At 34.7% G+C, this 18,947-nt stretch overlaps 1 protein-coding gene across 3 annotated transcripts in view; it reads right to left on the reverse strand.

Annotated features, from left to right (window-relative positions):
• Positions 1-18,947, reverse strand: part of GPC5 (glypican 5) — a 508,496-nt gene that overhangs the window by 96,628 nt on the left and 392,921 nt on the right. The gene's annotated exons all lie outside the window — the stretch shown is intronic.

Genomic DNA, 18,947 nt, shown 5'->3' on the forward strand with positions numbered 1-18,947 from the left:
AATGGATCCATCATCAGACAACATCGTCAATTTTCTGTATTGTGTTTTTATGGAAGAAATGAGCTTATTACCCTAAAAAAGCAATGAGACAAAATTTCATGTTCAGTTCTTTCAGAACACAGTTATTTGCCATAGTTTCCCCTGAAATCTCTCCTTCACAGCTTGAGTAACATTATTGATAATCCTGATAAACTGTGTACACTTCATGCATGACAGTTTCCTCAGCGTCTCTCTTACATCTCGGATTTCTTAATTTGAATTTATCTGAAACTCATTGTCAGTTTGTAGCTCAAGAAAATGCATTATCTTTAGCATGACTTTTCTCATTGATGCTTGTTTTTTGGTTGTTTTTTTTTGGTTTGTTTTTTTTTTAAGATGTTGACAGAAGTGTTTTTGTTGTTGTTGTTGTTTTAATTGAAATGCATCTTTCCTAAATTTCAAAGATAGAAATATAAACAATTTTGCATGCAAAACCACGTTTGAATGTCCAGGCATTATTTGTTTGTTTGTTTGTTTGTTTGTTTTAATTATTATTAGCTTCAAATAAAGGAAAGTTATGTTTAATCCTTATTGGGGATGAAGGGCGAAGACAAGACAAAGAATTATGATAGCCACTTCTGTCTTTTCAGAGCCATGAGATGATAGCTAATTTTGTTTGTAAAAATGTTTTGGATTTTTTTGTGAAAATAATAACTCATCAGTGCCCTAGTTGATGCTTAGCATTGCTTACACAGGGGCATAACTTTTCTCATGCTGCCTTGACTGAGAGAAGGCTGGGGGAACAAAAGCAGCTCAGAGCACATAGACAGGACATATGAGACAAAATGGAAAAGGAACATTCTATAGCATATAGGAACATGTGGAACAATAAAAGCTGGGGTAAAAGAGGAAGAAGGGGGCTTTTGGAGTGATGGCATTTGTCTTCCCAGGAAAACAGTATGAGGAATGAGCCCTGAGAGTGGATGAACATCTGCTTGCCCATGGGAAGTAGTAAATGAATTCTTGTTTTGCTTTACTTGTGCACACATGCATAATTTCTTGTACTTTTACCTTTCCTATTCTCTTCCCTCATTCCACACTGGGAGAGTAAATGAGTGGCTATGTGGTGCTGAGATGCCTGTCAGGATCAAAATACAGTATTAAGGCATGTAATTTCTTCTTTATATTTTTTGTGCATTTCAAAATGTTATAGTTTTTGCTATGTTCTTTTATTGTCACAATGGTGCAGTTTTACAAAACTTTACAGATAGATATCCAACTGCTCATTTGTTTTGCAAGTCTTTATGATAAGAAAATGGTTCGGCAGGATAAGTAACAGCAGGGATTGTATTTTCATTACTTGTGAAGTGGCAATGCCTTGCCAGAACAGACTGAACTTCAAAGCCAGTCTAAAAGCACTATACATAGTTTATTTGTTTGGCAGATACAAAAATAAAAGCCAGAGCTAGGTTTGCTACAATGCTACTTCAAATAAACTGCTGTGGCAGCCAAGTATTTGTCAAGGGCTGAATAAGCTTTTCATCAGCCAAACTATTTTTCTGTTCCTGAAGTTAGTAACTGATCGCTGACTTAACTGCTTTATTGCTGCACAAACTGTCATACTGTGTCCAGAGCACAGAAGAAAATAAATAATAATTCATATTTATGCACCTATTCCATCTTTTAGTTTTCTTTAATAAGTATGGTTTCCAATACTTGCCTAATCATAAATTCTAGTCAGTCTCTTTTAATTGGTTTTTGACCTACATACTATTATGGGCCTGATTAACAATTCCCCAGTCAAAGTTGCAAAACATTCTTCTTTGTGTTCAATAATTTAGAGATCCATATGGGAGATGTATTGTTGCTCATTTTCTCAATGTGAATTTAGATCAGTCTAACCATGCAGTCTTGAGATTCATTTGAGACAAAATAATTTCAAATTCCAAAAAACCTTCAGCCTTCTAATTCAAGAATGCAATGAGTCTTTAAACTGTATTTCATCTTTAAAGACACCTGCAGATTCAACATCAAGTATGTTCATAATTAGCAAAAATGGCCAAAGGGCCTTAGAACCAAATATTAGCACCATTATTTTGAACAAGGTGGCCAGAGTGCTTTGTATTATCAAGCTGTAACAGACATGCTTGAAAAGAGTATTCCCATTCATGAGCAAGTCAGAGATGACATACATCCCTTGCTGTCCTCCTCCTCTACTGCCAGTAAAAAAAAAGAAAAGGAGCATAATGAGGTAAAACACCAAATAAAATACTAAAATATGGTGATTAAAGGTTTTTGAAGTAAAGGTCTTTCCAAGCCTAACTGGCCTGTAAATCACAATGTATCTGTAGCCTCCAGAAAAAAGAAAACAAAACAAACAAAAAAAAAAAGTGTGAAGCTTAAAGACCTCTTAACATTTTTCCATGCTTTGTCTACTGTTTAGATGAGTAGCAAGCCTGAAAAGTAAATCACTGGTTTTAAAGGAAGACACCTCAACAACTTTCTTCGTCTCTTTAATAAGACTCTTATTAGATAAGTGACCCTACAAAACCAAGAAATTTCTATTTTCCTGCAACTTTTTTCCTTTCCTTCTAGTACAGACAGAAAATAGCTGAGTTGGATTCATAAATGTTTAAGACATTAGGGAAAACTTTGAGATTGTGTCTGTTTTGTTGCAGTTTATGCCCCATTCGATAAAAATCCATGTAAGTATTATTTAAGTGCTAACTGTCTTCTTATGATCTTGCAGTGAACAGCAGAATAGCTTTCACAATTTGTCAGAAAAGAAAACAAGAGAGCTGTAGACCAAACTGCTCCTAAGTATACTGACAAATAAAGAATCAGAAGGAAAACAAAATTTTTCTCAAAAGAGGCATACACAACATTTAAGCAAAGATTATTCAACTACTCTGCTGACAACCATAGCTGCTATGAGAGTTAAAATAGTACTCAAATTCTAAAAAAACTGAACAAGTATCCTAAAACTAAAGATGAGAGAACATATTCACTGATAAACCAACCTGTGAAATATTTTCCACAGCCAGGCAGATTTATGTGTCAGAACAGACTTTTAAGTAACAGAAAATCTACCTTAAATGTAAATTCTGCCAGATGCCTGATGATTTGCAAGTCCGTTTTTCCTGAGGGAACTATGTTAAAATCCATCATAAATATTCAGATTTTGACATGTCTGTAGATAAATTAATAAAATTCAGTAGGTAATTCCTTTTTGCAAGAATCAGATGAACTAGTTTCATCACCAAGAAGACACAAAAAAATTTATAAAATACACGCTTCATGAAAAGTTTTTTAAAAACATTTTCTAGAGCAAAACAAACTGGCTGAAGACTTTCTGTGACATACACTGGTTTATAGTATTAATTTTCTTCAAAGTATGAAGCTGTCATCAGTTTCTTTTTACTGTGTTCTTTTGCATTATCTCTTGTGAAAATGCACTTGGTCCATTGCATTATTTCCCTACATTGTGATGGAAACAAATTTGCCACAATTAAAAAAAAAAAAAAAAAAGCTCACCTCTTGTACAGCTATAGGGATTCTGACACTATTTAAGGAATCAAGAAGGGTATAAACCAAATAAGATATGAAAATCAGAGTCAATCTTAATCTCAGTAGAAAGGTTACACTAATAAAGCTTAGACCCTAGCAGATAGACCTTATCAACATAATGGCTATCAGGATAGTCTTTGAAAGCTTATATTAAAATCTTCAAACTGAATGAAAATGATAGAAACTGTTATGTAAGCAAAAAACACAGCATGAGATGTACTTTTATGTCAAGGTTATAAAAGCTCCCCACTTACATACTGTATGCACTACGTATCTGCAATAAATTCTAGGCCATATAATTTAATCTAAAACACACAATATAATTTTTGAAACTAATGAAGGATCTGGGGGAAAAAAACTTCAGTGAACATACACACAGATTGCCAGGAAAGCACTAGGGGTCTTAAACTACAGTAGAAAGAGAACAGTAATTTCTTTAAATTTATTTAAATCAAGGTAAATGACAAAGAATTCCACTCAAAGTATATTTCTGTCTGTTAGTATTAAAGGAGGTTTTAGATCGTAACAGTATTATTCCAGTGATCACTCTGGAATAACAATAGCAATAATACTTTCTATGTGATTACATGCTGGGAAATTATTTACTCCATTAGCTGTCAAGTTTCAGTCTCTTGGTATTACCTTTCATGGGACACAATGGAAAAAATTTTTGACTATATGCAGATAAAATGGAATTCAAAACACTCACTGAAAAGAAAGGTAGGAATCTGAACTAAAACCATGGAATGTGATTTTATGAGAGTATATTCTGAACAGTTTTTGCCAAAGCAAATATATAAAAGGCAGTAATTATTTTAAAATTTCTTTGTTAGAGGAAAAAAAAAAGAGTTCTATTTCTATGCATATCTTCCAAGAGCACCTAAATACCAAAGTGTTCAGAATACTGCTTAGAATGAAAACACTAAGCAGAAAATAAATAATTTCATTCATATTACAGTACATTCTCTATTATTCCTGTTCACCTTAAATTTTCACTGAGTATTGTTAACAGTGACAATAATTTTTTTACAGTTGCAATGGGTGGTCACCTCCTCCTGACCTGCTTTTCCTATATATTCTTTTTATAGATGGAGGTATGGAAAAAAGATAAGGAATGTGTGTAATGTAGTACAGATCTTCTTAGCTCTGGGTGCAATAGTCAGTTTCAGCCATGATGGCATTATCCTCATGAATTTAGGTAGTATCAGTAATGATTAATGTTGAAATTGCAGAACTATTTATCTGAGATCTCAAAGAGCACAAAAATACCATTCTTCTGTTATTCAGTGACAAATAGTTGACTTTGCAGGTAACAGCATTTTTGGTAGTATCAAAATCAGAGATGGTTCAACCTCATTGAAAACTCAGTGATGGTTACAGGCTTGAATAGTCAGAGCTGTCAGCAACAGTGCACCAGAAAAACAACAGCTGAGAATTTACCTTTGGTAACGCTGTCAGTGTTATAGTGCTGTCCAGTGGTACTGTCTGAAAGAGGACCCTGTAAGATGACATTCTAAATTACTGTGTTCCATTTGCTTTCAAAGAGTAGGCCATTTTATGTTGCAACTGTGCCTTTCATCTTATGATACAGTAGACACAGAAGACTTTTGTTTGTTCATGTTTTGTATTGACTTCTTTTCTGAAATGAAAATAAAAGAATATTCACGACTGCATGGATTTAAGAGGTCTGCTCTTGTGATAAATATTTTAAATTCAACTCTTCTTCATTTTCAGAGAAAGAAAAGAACAAACCTTACTCTTCCCCTTCTCCTCATCTTCAGACAATCAAGAGTTGTTCTGAAGATTTCCTCTTTAAACATGATTTTCAAGTTAATTACAAATGGGAAAAATCTAAACCTGACAATGCTGGAGATATAATATATAATATAATATATAATATAAATATTCATATATTATATATATAATATAATGCAAAGATTCATTAATTACTTATTTTTAAGTTTGGGCGATGGGAAACCAGTCTTTAATAGAAAAAAAAAAAAAAAAAAAAACAAAAACCATTTAAATATATTAGAATTAATGGTTGGGGAAATGCGGATTTTTAATTGTTTTTGTTTTGTTTTGTTTTGTTTTGTTTTGTTTTGTTTTGTTTTGTTTTGTTTTGTTTTCTTCCTGAAAATTTCCTAACTGAACTGTCCTTCCACAAATAAGTAAATAAATAAATAAGGAAAGTAGTAAAATATTTACTCTTCAATCCAGCTATACTACTGTTGCCCCCTTACTGTAATTCCCATTGGTTTAGCAAACAATGCTGTCTCATTTCATGTAAGTACAGAAATGATGAATAGAAAATCTTCTACTTGATTTCATAACAAGAGGATTTCCCACTAAAGTATCACTCTATACTTTACAAAATTGTATCAGAGAGTGTAAATGGGTGAGGGGGAGGTAGGCTGGGGGGGGGGGGGGAAAGAAAAAAAAGTGAATAACACATCAAATGAATGAAATTAATGGTATCTGTATTTCTTCTAGAAATTTTATAGCTAATTGAATGGCAGTGAAAAGCCATTTGTGTTAAGGGTATTTATGTGCATAGAAAAGTCTTCCTGCATAACCAAGTTTGATTACTTGCTACTGAAAGCAAATGTATTCAACAATTGTTCAATACATTTTTACAATTACTCAAAACTAATCCTGTGAGAAATTTTGTATTCAAATCTAAAGATACATGTATTAATGCTGACTTCTTTTTAATTTTGAAAATCCATTTATGTCAATGGGAAAAAGTGTACTTCTTGTCTAGTTTCACAAATGCTTCTCTTTTTAATGTTAGGGCACAGAAACTTGCTGAGACCAAGAAACAAGACTTCCATGCTAGATCTGCTACGTGAAAAGCGAAAGCAAAAAGTGTCCAAAGCTATCTCCTGCTTGTTGAAGATAAGAAGTTAACTTCAAGTGCCATAGAAGCAGTAAAGAAGCATGTGTTATGAAGGTTAATTCTTTAAACATTAAAAGAAAGGCTTTTCAAATTCATACTGTATTGATATTTGATTACAAAGTGCTTTTGCAGCTGCTGTGTTAAAGAACAAGGAATACATCTGATTGTGATATAACAATTTCTTCAATGACACATTCTACAACAAAAAGATTACTGAAGATCAGAAAGCTTTGTATTCAGCAAGAATTTCATAAACAGACTTATTTACAGTAAATCATTTATTGGGAGAACTGTCAGGGATTTTGGGGAAGAAGACAGACAGTAAAACACATAGACACATATAATTGTTACAGACAAATAAACAAAAAACCCTATGGAATGGTCTTATGCACAATACTCCAGAAAGAAAGTCATCTCCTTTTCCCCCTTCCACACTCTGTCACAAATCATATCTCACAGTGAAGTGGAATGATATAGCACTTAGCGCATCTGGCCTAGTTAGCCTAACTACTGTTATAAGCCCCTGGAATGTAACCAACTTCTTGTTGTAGTGAACAAAATGTGAACAATCATCTTCTCCAAACAACCAAAAGTTGATTTTTGTGTGCTTAACAAGATACATAGAGCGAGCAGAGTAAGAGAGCCAACCACAATAGCAAATCAATATGGTACAATTTGGTGAGACTAACCATCAGTGAAATACTCTCTACCCAAGCCTATAGAAGAGGATGCTTAAGACTACTCACAGTAACTGAGAACTGACAAATATATTCCACAGAAGACTCAGTAAAAGGGAAGCCTGTGAGATTCTGAGGGGGCTTCACGATTCAGGGTGCACCAGGGACCATCTCCTCAAAATCCCAGCAGACTCTGAATGTGACTGAGCACCAGAACTACCCAACAGACCACTGCACTAACCTGCCTGACTTCTCTCCCACAGAACAGGGACAGATTCTAAAGTGTAAAACAGCACGTGCCTGTGTTTAAAGTATTTTGGTATCCAGCTCTACTTAGTATCCACAGTGATTTGTTCTTAAACCACAAAGAACAAGTTTATGTTGTTTTTATTTTTTGTTACACAAACAAGAAAATCAAAAGGAAACATTTAAAATGAATTATCTAAGAAACTTTGTTCACCTTCTACACTGTGAAATACCCATTAAGTGCAAGGGAGTCTGCTCTTATAATCCACTTGAAAAGATGTAGAAGAAAAACAGGGCCACAGTAGGCAGACCTCACTAGAGCAGTCTTCCAGGCAATTGCAACAGCTTCTACATCTTATCTACATTTCTGTGTAAATGACAGTCTGCAAACCTAAAAGCATTGTATCACACTGTTGAAGGCAAATCACATTAAAGTACTCCTGGCATCTTTTTGCTGCCTAGCAGTTCTGGGACTCTTGCGGGCCTAAGAAGTAACAGTTACTTTTTGTATTTTTATGAATGTTCTTCAAACTGAAAGAAGTGAACTCAAACCTACCAAACTGAGTTTTACAGAATAAAACAGAAGATGTATGTGATATACTGAAAATAGGATGTGAACACACTAACCTGTACTGATGCCTATGTATTTTCCTCACCAGGTGTAGAACTTTGTATTTGCCCATGCTGAACTTCATAATGTTCCTCTACACCCAATGCTCCAGCCTGTTTAGGTCTTGCTGAATGGCAGCACGGATTTCTGGTGTGACTACTCCTGATACTCTTATTTTCTTCCTCTACCTAGAAATGACATCCAGAATATGTCGTTTTATCATATTCACAGGAATGCTGTTGGGGCTGACTGGCCAGCAGTTTAAATATGTCCAGGGATGGGGAGTCCACACTGGTCAGCCTGTTCCAGTTCTTGACCAAAGATTCAAACCTTCCTCCTTAGATAACAGAGGAAAAAGTCATTCCCTCTCCAACATTTATTGACTTGTTCTGCTGTCTACACTTAAAAATAATAATAATAAAATTCCTTTAGAAGTTATAATATGACAATATAAAGAAACATCAAAGTCTTCCATACTTGTTTAATTTTCAAAGAAATCAGCTGGCATCTCAGGTCTTTTTACTTCTAAATAGTTTGTCTGGATTTTAAAAATAAACACATACATTAAATAAATTTATGGAAGTACTTAAATAGCAATTTTAAAATAGCAGTATACTTACTAAAGCCTAATGTTTTCCATATTATCAGAATCTATATTAGCTTTTAACAGTTTGGCTTTATCAAAGAAAGAATTGTTCAGTGAATTAAAGCGTCACAAAGAAAGAAACATTCAGTGAATTAAAGCATCACAAACATCCAAGATAGACTGGAAACATAACTGTGAAGCTATTCTAACAACTAAATCATTCAAAAGAGATATTGTTTAGAAAATAAATTTAATTATTTAAATAGCCATTGGAGATGTAATTTGAAGATGTCCAAATTTTTCCATTTGTACCTCTAGTAACACTCTGAATCAACTAGAACTGACTGCAATGACATTCTAGAGAAAGCTTTTCTTAATTTTTGTATATAGTAAAGAAACTGATACTTTTAGAATAACATTCCATTGAATGTATTTTTATAGTTTGTACTAAATTATACCTACATAATAATGAAGTAGACTAAGAGAACACAACTGTAACTTCACTGTTGTAGAGCAAAGGTGATGACAGAGCCTTTATTTGAGAAACAGGCACCATAGGAAAAAATATCAAAAAAGAATTAACTCATCCCTCCCAGCAACAGTTTGCAGTTTTCTCCTGTTCATGCTCTCATGCCACAGGAGAAGAGTGGGGGTAAAGGAGAACCCAGGCAGACTCAGACTGCACAAGCATTCCCAGAAGCATCACTAAAGCAGAAAGGGTGAGTCTCTAACCCCACCCTGCTCCAGGCATTCATGTGCTCATGTATTGGTTTAGGCTGTGACCTTGGAATTCCACTACAACTGTCATATAAACCATTAGATTGAGAAATGTGAATGGTTAGCTACAATATCAAGGCTAAAACAAACTGCTTGGGGTGGTGCAAGCTTATTCCTACTTAATCACCAAGCAAGAAAAAGAAGTTCACTTTATGAAAAAACATAAGCCACATAAAGCATCTGATCCATGCTCTGACCTGTAATTAAATGCCAAAACTCAAAAAACAAAAAGCCGTCACCAAAATATGTAATTTGTTCTTTATAAACCTCAGTCTTCCACTGCATTAATTCTTCAAAAGCTGAAAATGCAGAAGTTCTTTTTACCAGAAATACTTTGATCTGATTAGACACATTGATATAGCATCTGATTAAATTTTGCAAGTAGGTATTCACTCGCTGATACTGTGATTTTTTTTTCTTTTCAGTCTCTCTTTCCCCCTCCCTCCTATGTAACAAACAAATACAAACACAAAAATGTGTTAGTTTTAATAATGCGAACAGTAAGCAATGTCCCAATAAAAATGCAAACTTAAGCTTATGCTGACTGTACAAATGCTGAATTCTGACCTATTCTGCTTGTTATCAACTTGTTATGAGACTCTGCTGTGTGAACTGGAGCTTGGTACCAGGTGTGTCTTGTTATGATGTAGAATATAAACATGGGATAATAGAAATTGCCTTGAAAATTTAGTTGAAAGCAGAGGAGGTAGACCTATAAACAAGCTACAGATGGTCAATTAATTACTGGTCATTGAAGAAATACAACCTTGACAGTGCGAAATAGACTGCTTTCAGCATAATAAAGAAAAAAAGCTGGTAAGCAATTAAAAACAGCTGAGCAACAGGATAAGGCACCTGTCTGTGGAAGTAACACTCTCACTGTAGAGTGTGTACTCCAGGATGCAAAGGCTGAAACTGCCTGAAATTCTGGGGTTTGGATTTGAGGTCAGGGAGAAAATGAGTCTATAGTGAAATTAAATAGTTATCGTAGGAACTGTTCTGCAAATCATTGTGGGATTGTTGGGTTTAGAAGGGTGCTGCTTGTTTTTCCTGCTTTCTCTAAAGAGTGAAGTTTTTTCTCTTGCTGCCTGTATACTTCAGAAATCTTCAGTGCTTTAGAGAAACTTTTGATCTGCTAAGGCAGCTGTCCAGGACTATGCATGGATGTATGTGCATGTTCATACTTTTTCCCGACTAAGTATTGCATTTCTCTTCTATAACACTCTAATTTGTTAGTAAGCTGTTATTAGATGTACATATACCTAAATGCAACTTTTTTTTTTTTCCTCATCTGCCCTTTAACTCACTCTATGTCCTTCTTTGCTCTTCATAGAACCTTGTATTATGTAGCTTGATAGTGATTCAATTATTTTACATCCCTGAGCATGCTTTTTATTGCTTCTTAGTAACAGTCAAAATATTCAACATGTTATATGCAAGGGAATAATTAGGAATGGACGACTATATGTGTCTGTTAGTTTTATAGTTTCTAGTCAATAATCTAGTAAAGTGTTTAACTACTATTTAATCATCTTATGCTTGCCCTTGATCAACTACTTTGAAGAAATTTTGAAGAATAGCCTATCTTCATTAATCCTTCTTTGCAAGTTAGGGATCAGTCAGTGATAGGGCTTGTTATGTTGCTGATGGAATTCTTTTCCCTCTAGAAGGGAAAGAGATCTTTATAGACCCCACAAGTCTCATTATGTGTTTTAAATCAATTTTCTCCATTTTTATTATTATATTTTAAAATTCTGACTTAACAAAATTTCTGTTACATAGGCATTTCAGTGTTCATTTCCAAGGACAAGGAAAACTTGAAGCTACAAAAAGGAAAAGAGAAATAAGGGCTAGTTGGCACAGTCAAAGGCATGGTTAGAATTTGCTTTTACCTTGGGGAAATGTCATAAAACATGCGAGAGCTGCTTCACGCTACAGGAAATGACAATAGCATCAGTGAGCCGTTAAGAGAAGTAGGATGCCTAGTTTGCAGTGATGTCTCCTGCTAGTTTCTAGTCAATAAATATTTTTGCTTTTATTATGTTTTCTCTTTTTCCTACTTCTAAGAAGGTAAATTATCTTCCCAAGATTTAATAGAGTAAAAATTCCCAGTTGTGAAATCTATTACATGGTAACATAGTCCCAAAAGGGAAGTAGTAGAAGCTTTATTGCTAGGTACATTTAAATCTAGATAAGACACAGCACTTGCAAATATACTTGAGGGAACAATCCAGTGAATACATGAAATACATGGCCTAACATATTTTTGACTCTAATTTCTACCATTAACACATGGATATGCTATGGTATGAATTGAAGGTTAGTCAGATAATACTCTGTTACATAGCTGTTAGATAAGATATTCATTATGCTAAAAGTCTTTATTTTACATCATTGTGTTCATTATTGTAGATTTAACATTTAGTAACTTGACCACACTTAAAATGAAGAATACGTTAATAATGATTGAGCTGCAGCCAAAAATATCCACCTGATTTTAAGTGGTTGCTTTTAACATAGCAACTAGAAAATCACACTGGCCATTCTTCATCATCAGAAATGTTGTCTAGGAATAGCAATTGAAAAAGTGTGTCAATGAAAATATCTCCAGTCCTAATAGACTGGAAATGGACAAGAGACAAGCAAGAAGATATAGGAAATTTCTGGTTGACAAGTATCTGCCTAACAAAGGGGTTTTTATGAAAGATTTTGGAACTGAAATACTTCTAGCTCTACAGGTAATTAAGCAAGATAAGGGAGGAGAGTATAGATTTTTTTCCTTAGATTTCTTTGTGCTGATATAGCCAACTCAATTAGAAGTGAACACTCCAGGTACAACTGAAGGAACTTCACAAGTACCTCTCCCCACTACACAGAGGTCTATCTTCCCCATCCATATCACTTATACCAGATTGAAGTGGATATAAACCTTAAAGTTCAGGATTCAATTCAGAAACTAACATACCCTGTGTTTGGGTGACACTTCATTTTGCTGCTTTATTTGTGGTTAGGAGGGATACGCAATTTGGATCACTGATTCTGAGTCTGTTTCAGCACTATGCTTTCCTTTTGATCCCTCTGCACATGAAAGATGCAACCTTATATATGAAAAGCAGCGCCCAGGAAAATCAGTCTTGCCTTTTTTGTGATGTGCTGTCAGAATTATTACAGCTTCAGGTGAGCAGTAATTCTTGAACATGTTATAGGAAGAGACAGATTGGTAAAAATCAGTGTGAAGCAGTATCTTTATGCAGACTTGGGAAGTGAGAGTGTGAAACCATAGTAACAGCCACCTATAGCCTTTCTAATGTTACAAAAGATCTATAGCATGTAAAACCCCCTCTAAATCATGCAGGAAAGCTTTAAAGTTTAGTGCAGCACATTGCTGGCAAAATGTCAAAGATAGGACCAGAAAAGGTATGGCCACATACCAGTGTCACAGAGTTTTCTGGATCAATCTATGTCTGTGACAGGGGGCAGTAGGCCCGTGGGCCCCCTGGCCCCCAAAAATGGGAAGGGAAAAGAGAAAAGGGGAAGGGAGATGGGAGTTGGGCCCAAGGAAACAAACAGAGCAGTGGCAATGATCTAAAGAGGAAAACTTATTTTAATGACTATGATATTGGAATACAAGGTAGAACACTATAATACAATCTAATTGGAACTGAGGTTAATAAGTCAAGGAAGACAAGAGAGAGTGAGATTTCTGAAGACTGAGAAGCCTACTTTGAAACTGAAGGCATGCAGCTTGGAAGCACACCCACATGCCAGGCAGTGAGAGAGAGTCACTTCTGTGATGTATTTTCTTCTCTGACCACGAGGTCCTCTATGACGTGTAGTTCTTCTCTGTGCTCTGCATGATGTTATGATGTGGAATACCAACAGCAAAAATTACAAAACCATGAAAACCAGCTACAATTACAACATGAAAAGTAATATAGATGCTAGATACAGTGTGCAGGAGGGAAAGAGAGGAGAATGAACAAAAGGATAATTTTTCCCACAGGTTGCTGTCATCTTGGCATCTAAAATGAGGTCAATTTTGCAAAAGGAATTCTTACAGGACAGAAAAGACAAAAATCTTTGAGTAGACTTGAATTAGCATTCTGGCGCATTCAGGCTTATGTTCACTTGCCCCTAGACCCATGTTAGACTTGTTAGATTATTTGGCAGACTAAGTAATGCCTTTGGTTTTTGAATATATTCCCTTCCCTTTAAAGTTCTTTTCCAGCCAACATATATGTTAATGCAAGGGAAAAAAATAAAATAAAAATAATAAAGTACCAACAAGGAGAAAGAAATGTAGGTTGTATGTAACTTGCAAAACTGTATAATTCATGTTGCTTAAAAAACAGCTAGTGAGAAAGGAAGAATATTTTATTAAACCGGAACTAGCAATTAAGTTATTTAAATAAAATTAAATTCTATATTGCATTTATCATCCTTTTTCTTACAGTGTGAGTTTTATTCATTTTTAATGACTAATTTGCAGTTTTTAACTTCCAATAATATATAAAATGAATGTTCTGCACCTTCTGTAGAAAACTGCTCTAGTGGTTCTGAAGCTCCATATCATCATTTATAAAACATTACCCATTTACAGGCTGTTTTATGACTCCCATAGGAAGCAACCTTTATACTGAAGGCTGAATAAACCTAGAAGTGCCCTAGTGAAAAATAAGCTCTGATATTATTCTCTTTGTCCCTAGATAGCATCTGCTTTCAAAAAAAATGTATACTGATTTACCAATCTAACCCTTTAACAGCAGATATACAATGTCACTCTGTAATAACTGCTGGAATGGTATTGGAAGAACCTAGAAAGAGCACTGTCTGAAAACAAGTAAATCTCATCCAGAGCAGCCAATGTTTAAACTTCACAATAGGGACTTTACCCTACGATTAAGTCTTGCAGTTTAAGGTAAAGACATGGAGATTGCTCGCCATCATGGTCAAAACAAACTTCACTAGAGGAATACTAATGGAATTTATTACCAACTAAAATAGAGCTGTTTAAGTGAGAAATAAGGACAAAATTAAAAGCAAGAATTCCCCCCCACACACCACCATTTATCCAGGTTCAGCTCCATTCCTAGGTTTCCACCATCTGCCTCTTCCTACCTCAAGTGGAATAGAGAGATGGGGAAGTGAGAATCAAAACCAGTTTTTAACAGCAGCACTCTTCTTCTACTTCTTCCTCACATTTTTTTTGCTACTCCTGTGTGGGCTTTTTTCACAAGCTCTGGAATGACACAGTAACTATATGCTCCAGAGTTTTGCACAGCCTGCAGGAAAATACCTGTTCCAGCACCTGCAGCACCTCCTCCCACTCCTGCTCTGACCTTGGTGTTCATGCTGCCCTTTCTGACTTTTTTTTTTTTTTTTTCCCCTCCCTTTGTCTAGCAGTTTTTCCAAACTTTTAAAATGTTTTCACCATCTTGGCTGCTGCGCCCAGTCCTGCCCTTCACGGGGGGCTATTGAATCCAGATGGAGCCAGCTCTTCTCAGCATGGAGCAGCCCCACCTTCACCTCACAGAGGAACACTTGCTACCAAAATTCTGCTGCCTACCCATAATACAAAGCTTTTGGAAGAGGAATAACCAGCTTGCCTCCTAGTCAAGCATTAATTTTAAAGTTCTAGCTAAGCCAGTTTTAGTTCCTTCACATCACCCTCCACAGGTCAGAAGAAGTCACTTTGTGAATTTCTTCCTTCAGAAAAGGTACTATGGTACTACCAGGTCTAATGATTTCTTAGAGTTATAGGTTTCTCATAGTAAATGTTCCTAGTCCTGTGAATGTGTATATGTAGGCAGAATTCCAAGGAAGGCAAACAACTGATATTTGTGCTGTTCCTAGTACTGCAAGTTAACCCCAGCCATGTGCATGTATATGCCATTTCCTGAAAAAGAAGGACTAGACTTAAAGACATCTACAGATAGATGTTATTCTGCATTTATCAGCCACATGATACACCATAGCCTGAACTTATTGAATTCGATATGTTTCATGTCCGTAAATTGAAGTATCAAATAAACTTTCTGCTACTAGTAAGGGTGTTGTAGTGTGCTGGTTTTTGTCTCAATGGAGAAGTAAAACTAACCTAATTCAGCCAGAAGCTTGTAATAGTTCTCATCATAAGGTGATGAAGAGAAAGTTAATGTGAATTTTATGTTTGTTCCTTGTCTAAATACTATTTGTTATTGTTCATGTACCTAAAGCTCTTTAGAATTCAGAAAATAACTCAAAACATGTTGCTATTTTGCTAGACATTTACAAACATAAGTTCATTAAAAATATGCTGGCTTTTTACTCTCAAGAACAATGCAGCAAGAGAAGTCAAGTCTCATGACCCCAAAATTCAAGAGTATGTCTATAAATTAATATCTTCCCAGTTATATCTTGTATCATTTTGCTTCACCTTTCATAGAATGGTGATGTTTTTTGTTTTTGGGTTTTTTTTGGTTTTGTTTTTTTTTATTTGTCTCCTTAAATTATAATTATTTACATAACCATTCATCTTGCTGGCATAATGAAAGGTGTTATGAAGAGTTACTTAATGTATAAAAACTAGGGAAATAGATGTTGTTCGGAAACTATGTAGTTATTTTAAAATCATTTGAAAATGTATGGTCAGGTACCTCAAGCCGTATTTTCCTGTTAAGATTTATGTTGAAATAAGTCGTTCTATAAGCAAGTGAAAGGATGAGCTGAAAAAATGAAATATTCTTTTTAGACGGAAAAGGTACTTTCTGCACCAGTTTGTCCCTATGACTAGAAAACAAAATGCTCATTTAGATTGCTTTTTCACTTTCCTGATTTTACTTTTATATAATTATGGGTTTAGTGTGAGATTCTAAAATTTTGCTGAGCCATAGTTGAAAATTTTATATGTATTTAATGTTTCACTTTTATTATAGGATGTACAGTCCAAGAACATTCAATGTAAATGTGGCCTTTGATGCCAAAGGAAACTCATCTTAATTACTGATTACATAGAAGTAATACAAACCCAGAAATTATAATATATTTAGAGGTTTTGGTTTAGTTTTTGTTTGCTGCTGTTTTTAAGAAAGCCATTTTCACATATTTCTGGAAGAGTGTTGCACATTCCTTGGAATATTTGTAAACATATTTTTACATCTTCCAAGGAACAATAGAAGCTCTATGCCATAAATTTCTCTAACACTAGAATTATGGATACTATTATATGAAGCCAGGTTTTAAATTTTGCCCTGATTTAACTCTTTGAGAGATTTCACATATTACCTGTGGAAGACGTTTGGCTTCTTTCCCAAAACAACCTACCAAGAATCACTCCAGACATATCAACACACAGCTGCTAATAAAATGGTTTAAATTTGAGACCAGCCACTGCTGAACTATATTTTTGAAATAGTTACGTCTACTTCATTCTCAAACTACAACTGAAAAGATACAAATATCATTGAAACTGCTACTTATTCTTTTAGAATCCATGTCAGAAGTTCCTTAACAACAGAGACAAAGTATTTTCTTTTTTTTTTTTTTTGTCAGATTTCAAGGTCATCCTTCATTTTCTAATACTTAACTGAATCACTTCATTTTATGTATTCAATTTCTCATCCTTTGATGGAGTCAGTGTAATAGGGTAATACTATTATTCACCTGTTACAAAAGATAAAGAACTGATGGAAAACATGTAGTTGAAAAACCCAGGGATATTTAAAAAAAAAAAAAAAAAAAAAAAAAAAAAAAAGTTTTATGGTTTGCCATACTTCACTGTTTCCTTTGCCAGAATGTTTGAATCATTTTAGTACAAATAGCCACAAGAAATTTACTTGAGATTTTACTCCTGAGCAAAACATGTGCTCATATATATAGCTCAGTACTAGTGGAAGAACATTTGTCCCCTATTCCTTCAGCTTTTATCATTTCTTATTTGTCCATTTAGTTACAGGTTATCATTTTTCAAACAGTACTTGAATTATTCTGTATTTAATTCTTTGCTGGGATAGTAAAGTTCTTTCCTGCCAGCTGAGAAAACTACAGCATGAATATCAAACAATTCAAAATGCAAAAGGGAAAACATGTGTTTTTTATTTAACATTTAAGCATAAGAAAGAGTCATTTGTACACTTTATTGATTACTAGACCTTGTCCTGATATTTCACTGAATAATCTGCCCATTAGAGTAGTATTGCTATAATATGTTGTGACAACAGTACAGAACTAGGTGTACATTTAATTTTGAAGACATTATCACTGCAAGTAAAACATGTAATATCTACTCCAAAGAACTGTCTCAATCAGAATTAGAGAATAGTGAGATATGAATACTTATTCTGCATTAACTTATGTATTTCGATATGTAATGTTGAAAATATCAGTATGTAATATAGTAATATGGATATTTTCTTATAAATTGTCCAACAGAAACAGTTTAATATGAATATACCAGTTAAATAGGTAATGCGGGATGAAACCACCAGATACTTCTTGATAATGAGAACACCCAAAAGAACTGTCCAGGTCATTTGTGATACAAAGTACTTTCTTTATCTAGCAAACAGGGAATCTATTTCACTCAAATTGATTGACGCTGCTCAAAGGGGAGATATTGACTTTTATTAGCCACTTTTTGCTTTTAGCCTTTTCTCAAAGTCTTCAAATAGATTGTTTCAGTTGACATATACAAAAAGAAATAAAAGTTTTTTGCCTTGTGATAGAGCCTTTGCTACAAACAGTATAATTCACTGCAGTTCTAATGTGGAATCTCCAACAGGGGAATAATGTACACTGAAGTATTAATTTCACAATACCCATTAAAAAAAAAATAAAAATGAAAGAAAAATGAAAAAAAAAAAAAAAAAGATGCAGTAACCAACTGGAGTCCTTATTAAAGATCTATAATATTTTCAATGTGATTTCCACTTTCTCTCCAATGTAGAAATAAAACAAATGTATCTTTGTTTTCAAGCAGGTAGTTCATTGTGAGTGCTTATAAAGATTCATATACCAGTGTGAAAACAGTAAAGCGCTAAGGAAGTGGCTTCTTTCAAGTATTTGTCCTTAAGTAGCACTTGGCTCATTGTTTGTCTTATTACCATGCTATGTGTAGACATGATTGGCAGTGTCAGCAACAGTTTTGCTTTTTGACAATTCATAATGTCTTGCTTAAAAATGAAAAGGTGAACTGGGTTTACAGGGCAAGGGAGAGCATAAGATGATTGCAAGGCTGGCTTCTGTAAGATGAAATCATTAGCTACCCCTGTGTCAACACAGCTGGTTCCAACCAAATCCAAAAGGGAACCACCAGTACCCAAAGCAAAACCACTGATGTCAATTCTATAAAACCATACTTAAGAAAGTGTAACAAATTCTGCAGAGCAGTTGTGAGAGAGAAGAGTGAGAAAAAATGGGAGAGAAACAACACTTGCAGTCATCAAAGTCAGCAAAGGAGGAAGAGTAGGAAGTGTTCCATGATTCATGCGCAGAGATTCATGTGCAGCCCATGGGGGAAGACCTTGTTGAAGCAGGTTATCCTTTGCAGTCCATGAAGTATCATGTAAGAGAAGACACACTGATGACTATGGAAGACCCCTTGCCTGATAAGTGGTCTGAAGGAAGCTG

This window comes from Coturnix japonica, chromosome 1 (genome assembly GCF_054131305.1).
Source record: "Coturnix japonica strain WE chromosome 1, WE-NBRP24, whole genome shotgun sequence".
In the NCBI taxonomy this organism is placed as follows: domain Eukaryota; kingdom Metazoa; phylum Chordata; class Aves; order Galliformes; family Phasianidae; genus Coturnix; species Coturnix japonica.